The sequence below is a fragment of the Cotesia glomerata genome, linkage group LG1 (genome assembly GCF_020080835.1).
Source record: "Cotesia glomerata isolate CgM1 linkage group LG1, MPM_Cglom_v2.3, whole genome shotgun sequence".
NCBI classification, from domain to species: domain Eukaryota; kingdom Metazoa; phylum Arthropoda; class Insecta; order Hymenoptera; family Braconidae; genus Cotesia; species Cotesia glomerata.
Genome location: NC_058158.1, coordinates 21,469,804 through 21,476,363, shown reverse-complemented (window position 1 = coordinate 21,476,363; position 6,560 = coordinate 21,469,804). Strand labels below are relative to the sequence as shown.

General features: G+C 33.4%; 1 long non-coding RNA gene across 1 annotated transcript; it reads right to left on the bottom strand.

The window, feature by feature from the left end:
* Positions 1-4,095: 4,095 nt before the first annotated feature.
* On the bottom strand, positions 4,096-5,605 carry LOC123264080. Its single transcript, XR_006509265.1, has 2 exons — positions 4,656-5,605; positions 4,096-4,295 (listed from the first exon to the last, which is right to left on the bottom strand). It is a non-coding gene; the product is annotated as an uncharacterized LOC123264080 (long non-coding RNA).
* Positions 5,606-6,560: the final 955 nt, after the last annotated feature.

The window sequence follows — 6,560 nt, the reverse complement described above, 5'->3', positions numbered from 1 at the left end:
ATTTTCATCTCAAAAATTTGATTTTTAAAAATTGAAAAACCGCTTTTTTTTTGGAAGCCAATATCTCCGAAACTAAATTTACTACAGCATTCGCGCCTATTCTAAAAAATCTAGAATTTAATTGCAAAAAACTTGGCTACTTTGAAAAAAATTAATTTTTGATTGGGGTCAAATAATAGCGAGTTGAACGCGAGCGGATTTTCGAGAAAGCGAGCGCGTTCGCTACCCGGACCGATGGTAGAGAGGGAACTCAACAGTAGTGCTCAACTGATATCGGCATCCTAAGCACAGTATAACTGCTAAATGTTCCTTTTATTACCAGAAATATGTGGAAAAAAGAAAAAATGAAATCGATTGATTTTTCAACTTGCTAGCTCAATTTGTTTATAAAATTTCGATTGTTAATAACTAATAAACTATTAGTCTGACGGGGATTTACCCAAAAGCAAAGTTGTAGATTTTTTTAAGTTCTACAAATTTTATGAAAAAACTTAACCCGCCAGATTAATAGTTTCAGAGATATTTAATTTTTAATTTACGTTTTTTTTTGTTTGCCTATTATTTATAAACAAATTGATACCGCCATTAAATACTTGTTAGAATTTCATATTAACCTACTTGGATTTGAAATTTAAAGAAATTATAATTTTTCGATCAACTTCTAGTTGGCTCAGCCAAACTGGGTAAAACTGACTAATTTCTGTGGGATATTTTCTTTCCTACTACTAGTATATTATTTATCGTTCCCTTGAATACCTGCAGATCGGCCCTGGAAATAAAGGGTTTGTTATTTTCCTAGTAAAAAGAATAACTGGCGTCCATCAAAATCGTGCACTAACCCAGCCTTAGGAAAAACTGCGGGTTGCTTGGGAGGCTAAGAGTTACCTCCCAAGTCTCATTTTTTGTTTATTTCATATTTTTAGTTGATTGTTGGGCGACCAGGATAAGGATACGTGACAACTGGCCTCTCTACCGTCGATTGGAATTTATTTTTTTTGTTACAAAGTAAAAATTTCTTAGGAAAAATTTTCAAGAAAATTTATGGCTACGAGTTTTTAAGAAATCAACATTTTAAAGTCAAAATTTGAAAATTTTATAAAAGTACAATTTTAACATTTTTTAACTTCCCGCTAAGAAAATCGAAGATTTTCAAAAATCAGGAAGTTATTGTTTTCACCCCGTTTCGCAAAAATCGAGTTATCATCAGATTTCAACGTTTTAAGGTCTCAAGAAGCGTCCCTGACTATCCCCGCGATGGCATCTGTGTGTGTGTGTGTGGGTGTGTGTGTGTGTGTGTGTGTGTGTGTGTGTGTGTGTGTGTGTGTGTGTGTGTGTGTGTGTGTGTGTCTGTATACTTTAAAAAAAAATAGTGTTTTATCAAACTTCTATCAAACTTTTGAGCTCGAAGAGCTCAAAAGCATACAAAAGCTATTTTTTTTAGCTCGTAGAGCTCAAAATAATACACATATTGTATTTATGAGCTCGAAGAGCTCAAAAACGTCATGTATAATTTCAAGCGTTTAGATATAGAATTGGCGGGATGTTGCAGGGATAGCCTTCAGGGTCAACCGTTTTCCTAATTTTTTTTTTTTCATTTTTTGCAACTTTTAAATAAGGTAAAGTTATGCAGGTACGTAGTATTGTAATTTTGAGCATTAAAAAATCAAATGATCGACATGAAAATATTAAATAATATATTAATTACCTTTTTTTTTTATTTTTTGCACGTAATCTTGACAAGTCCTTTAATAGAACTTTGTTATATGATAAAAGAAAACTTCTGACCAAAATTTTTCCAAATTGAAAGGCGTCAATTCCAACTATTGGTCGATTTGACATGGAATGACCCTTATGTTTATATACAAAAATAACATACAATATGCAATAGCGTCCAAATAAGATTGTTTTTTATTTACATAACTACTAACACTAACCTGAAATAAACTTTTCTTTTTCTCATTCTGATTTTTCTTCTCTCCATTTAACGACAACTCTCTACTATAATGCCATAAAATGTATAGTCTCTTCAGTGTCATTATATAGAGTTTACACTGTATTTACAAAGCTACATATTTTCAAGCATTTTGTGCTATAACCTAGCCGAAATTTTTAACGATGGCCCTGCAGATCTGCTATTTGCAAGATTTTTTTTTATTGTTGTGAGATAATATAAAAACATTTCAATTTTTGTAAAAAGAAATGATTTCATTCTTCAACAAAGAAAATTAAACGATCAACGAATTGATATATTGCACTAAGTCAATAAAAGTACGAAGAAATGAAATGCTTCACTTCAAAAAAAAAAAAAAAACAAAAAATCGATATACTTCTTAAAAGAAGAATTATATACGTTGAATGAATTTACACGTGTCGCATCAGCACACATCCTTTATAGATGTTTGTCAAGTGTATAAGCACATGGAATGTAATATATCTTATTGACCACGTGACAGACACGTGCTCTAAGTGTTTGTTTCGGTTTATTGTAAAAGGATTGTCAGAACTACAGCTTATGAGCTCAAAAAAAATTAAATTTGAATAAATACAACACATCTTTTATAACTTAATGATAGTTAACTGTTCTTCAATAGTTATACAACACTTTTAAAATCGTAAGATAATAAAATAAAATATACAGTGTTATTTGTACCCACGTTATTTTTCTAAATTAAAGTTCTGACGATAGAAAAGATTTCTTCGTATACACTGAAATAGCAGTCCGTTTGGGAGTAATAATATTATTGTGAATTGAATATATATATTATAATTCTTCTAATTGTTTATTTTTCGTTTTAGTTTAGGAATAATGTTTTTGAATGATGCATTTTTCAAAATGAATATTAAATTTATTGTTTCCCTTTGAATACTACAAATCGGCTTTTAATCAGTGAATAGGTTTAAAGGTTATGACACGACCATACACACATGCTCGAACAATCTCGAGTATATATCCGGGAAAAAATGATCAGACCTGACCATGCCTGTTCATGTATGATCAGGCCTGAAATTAGACCTGCTCATGCCTGTTCATGAATGATCAGGTCTGAAATTAGACATGGTCATGGTTGCTCATGCCTGTTTATGTTTGAAGCGTTAAATACACTCAGGCCTGATCATGCCTGTTCATATCTGTCCATGTCTGTTCATGCCCGTTCATATCTGAAGCGTTGAATACGTTCAAGCCTGATCATACCTGTTCATGTCTGAACAATTATAAGCAGTCTATAAATGATTAGATCTGATTAGACTTGCATAGTCAGAGATGTGATAAAAAATTTTTTCTTTGATGAAAAAATTTTTTTTGGTCATCACAAAATGTGCAAAATTATTTTTATCATTACTTTTAAATAATTCTGAAATAAAAAATTCGTTACATTTCCTATGGGATGTTTTGGTCTGCTCTGCTCCTGCCTAGTATTAAAATCATTGCTTATTTTATTATTTGAATAAATGTGATGTTATAATGAGATTCGGTTAAATAAATAAATTATGACTATCAAAATATATTTTTTTTTTTTTTTTATTTTACCCCCGCTTTTCAGACTTCTGTCTCGATGGGGGTCCGGCCGAGACCGGAAGGGGACTCCAGGCTGATCGGTACATTAAGTTTGGCAGAATAAGTTTGGCGGTATTACATACTTTTTCAGCCTGGAGAGTAATGCGGCGATGGGCCGACTTTGGGGAAACTGCACGCATTTGCCTGTGCCCCACCGGTAGCACAGGGCTTGGGGAAACTATCGAAAAACCCAAACCTGTACAGCCCGGCGTGAGTTACGAGCACCGATGTTCACTGAAAATTAAATTTCAGCTCACACCGGGATTCGAACCCACGCCTCACCAGTCCCAAGCAAGCATGACAAGCATTATACCGCTTAGCCATGGGACTGGCTTGACTATCAAAATATATGATAAAATCAATTTTTATATTATATTCATGATAAACTACTTTGATACGTTATGTACTTCATAGAATTGTTGTCATATAAGATAGCAGCACAGCAGGCGGGAACTAAAAGACGCACGGATATCACCAAAGTTAAATAGCGAATGACATTAAGGGGTTAGGGGTAGTCAGAGGCACGAAAAAAATGAGAATTTTCAGTATTTTTTTTTTGCTATTAAATCATGTTATTCTACAAAAGTAGTAATATGGCATTATTATACAATGTTTTGACTTGAAGTCACGAAAATTAAAAAAAAAAAAAAATTTGATTTCCAAAGTTATAGCTGTCTGTGTTGACCCAGTTCCAAAAAAAGGTCCTTGCGGTGACAATCATAAGTTCTTGGAGATTCATCTAAAATCAATCGGATGAAAAAAATTAGTTTTATAAATAGATAATTCTGGGCCTGATCGAAGGATTTTTTTTTTTCAAAAATTAACAAAATGGCGGTCTTAGGAAATTTTTGTCTAGATTTTTGGAAAAAAATCAACAGTTAATTGGTCTTAAAAAATCGAAATTTTTGAAAAAAAAAAATCCTTCGATCAGGCCCGAGTTTATTAGGTATTCTAAAAGCTGGATAAATTTTATAAAAATCTACTGAGCGGTTTTCGAGTTAAAGTTGTCACCAGTTTAAAAAACATAGTTTTGAGAAAAACGCGTTTAAAGTTTCACACTAGATTCACGTACAGAAATACGAATTATTAAATTACTTACATCGAGTCATCTATACCTGGGCCATATAATAGTTCATCAGCCATTGTGGAAGTTTCCAAAACATCAATTTGCTGTTGCCTACGAAGCATTCTGCCTTCCCGAGTGTTGTCGTTGGCGCGCTGATCTGCCACTTTCACACGTGCAGCATCCAATTTTTCAGCATACCGATGGGAATTAGACCCACAATTAAGTCCTAGGGTATCTATAATCATTAATAATGAATTTGTACCTTCATTAAATATACAAGTAGCTATGTATGCAGCAATTTGTACGATAGTAGAACTAGTATTCACGGTTTTTGGGCATATTTTTCACACTAGTTGGTTGAAGCTCTCATTATTATTCTGATTGAATCCACCTACACATCTTGAAAGTAAATTATCATTACTGAGATCGTCGTAAATCGGTTTAATAGCTTTTAAAACATCAGGAGGTGAGGGAGAATAATCTTGAGTATAAGTATCAAGCTCTCCACTTGCTTCAGCGCGCTGGTAAGAGCACCAAGAATCTTCGCCTTTGGGACACATATCATGATTCGGATTTTCATCAGTCGATTTTCTTCAATAGAATCGCAATGACGACGTATTGATAAACCATAGTACACAGTTAATTTGTCTATTACTTTTCCTGTAAGCCTACCTCTACCACCAAGACCTTTTTGTGTAGTTTTCAGAGTACGCAGTCGAGTCCCCATCCGCTTCGGAACATGGCCTATACATTCCTTTTTATTTATGGTTGTATTTTTGTAAGGATCTACTTTTATAATTCCAGAATAGGATGATAATAGAACCCTAAAAGGGGGTTTCTTAAAGGTGCCGCTAGCTATCTGCTCCCGAGCGCTTTGAAGTACCCGAGCTCTCTTTGTTATTTGTCGAATAACTCAAAAACTAATTATTGGATCGACTTGAAATTTTCAGAAAATATTTTTAAGATATTACACATAACGAAAATGCAAAAAAAAAATAATTGATTTTTTGAAAATTCTGACTACCCCTAACCCCTTAAGGTAGTTAGGCCCAAAAAGCAGAAATTCAAGAAATCTCCCAAACTCCGTATAGAAGTATTTGAATACATAATACATACGCTGTAAAAACTTAGAGACGATTTACCACGTCTAACCGAAGATAATTGCAATTGAAAATGACACTTTCACACAGGTGGTATGGAAAAAGAGAGAGAAAACCGCGAAGTTTTATTATTTTTGTATTGAAGAAATTTTGAGAATTTCACGAAAAACTAACATTACTTAGATTAATACATGTATAATTACCCTACAAAATTCTGGAATTCCCTATCACATAGTTTTTGAGAAATCATTGATAACCTAGTAAAGTAAACAAATCAAGTCATGCGTGGAAATAAGTGAGCAATAGCCCGTAAGAAAGGCGATACTAGCGAATGAAAGAGACAGCAGTAGCATAAACTATAGGTTGGGAAAGAACTACCTTAAGCGATTCTAAATTTTTGAACATTTGTAGTAATATTCTGGTATATGAGCTCCCTAGTCGTTTCGATGATCCGGTGACAACTTGGATATATAAACCGGAGTTTTAAGAGAATATGCTCTTTCAGAGTTGCAAATAATGCATTGAATGTTATAATGCATTGTTAATAAATTAGAAAATAAATTTTAATTTGTAATTCTTTTTAACTTCCCGCTAAGAAAATTGAAAATTTTTAAAAATCGAGAAGTTATTGGTTTTTCCCCGTTTTTCGAGAATGGAGTTCTCATCATCTGACGTTTTGAGGTCCTAGGAAGCTTCCCCGAATGTTTCCGCGATGATGTCCATATGTCTGTATGTATGTGTGTGTGTGTGTGTGTGTGTGTTTTTTTTTTTTTTTTTTCTCTTTAGGGGGGGGAATCCTTTTTACGAATTCCAGGCGTAGCTGTTTGGCCTGGATATG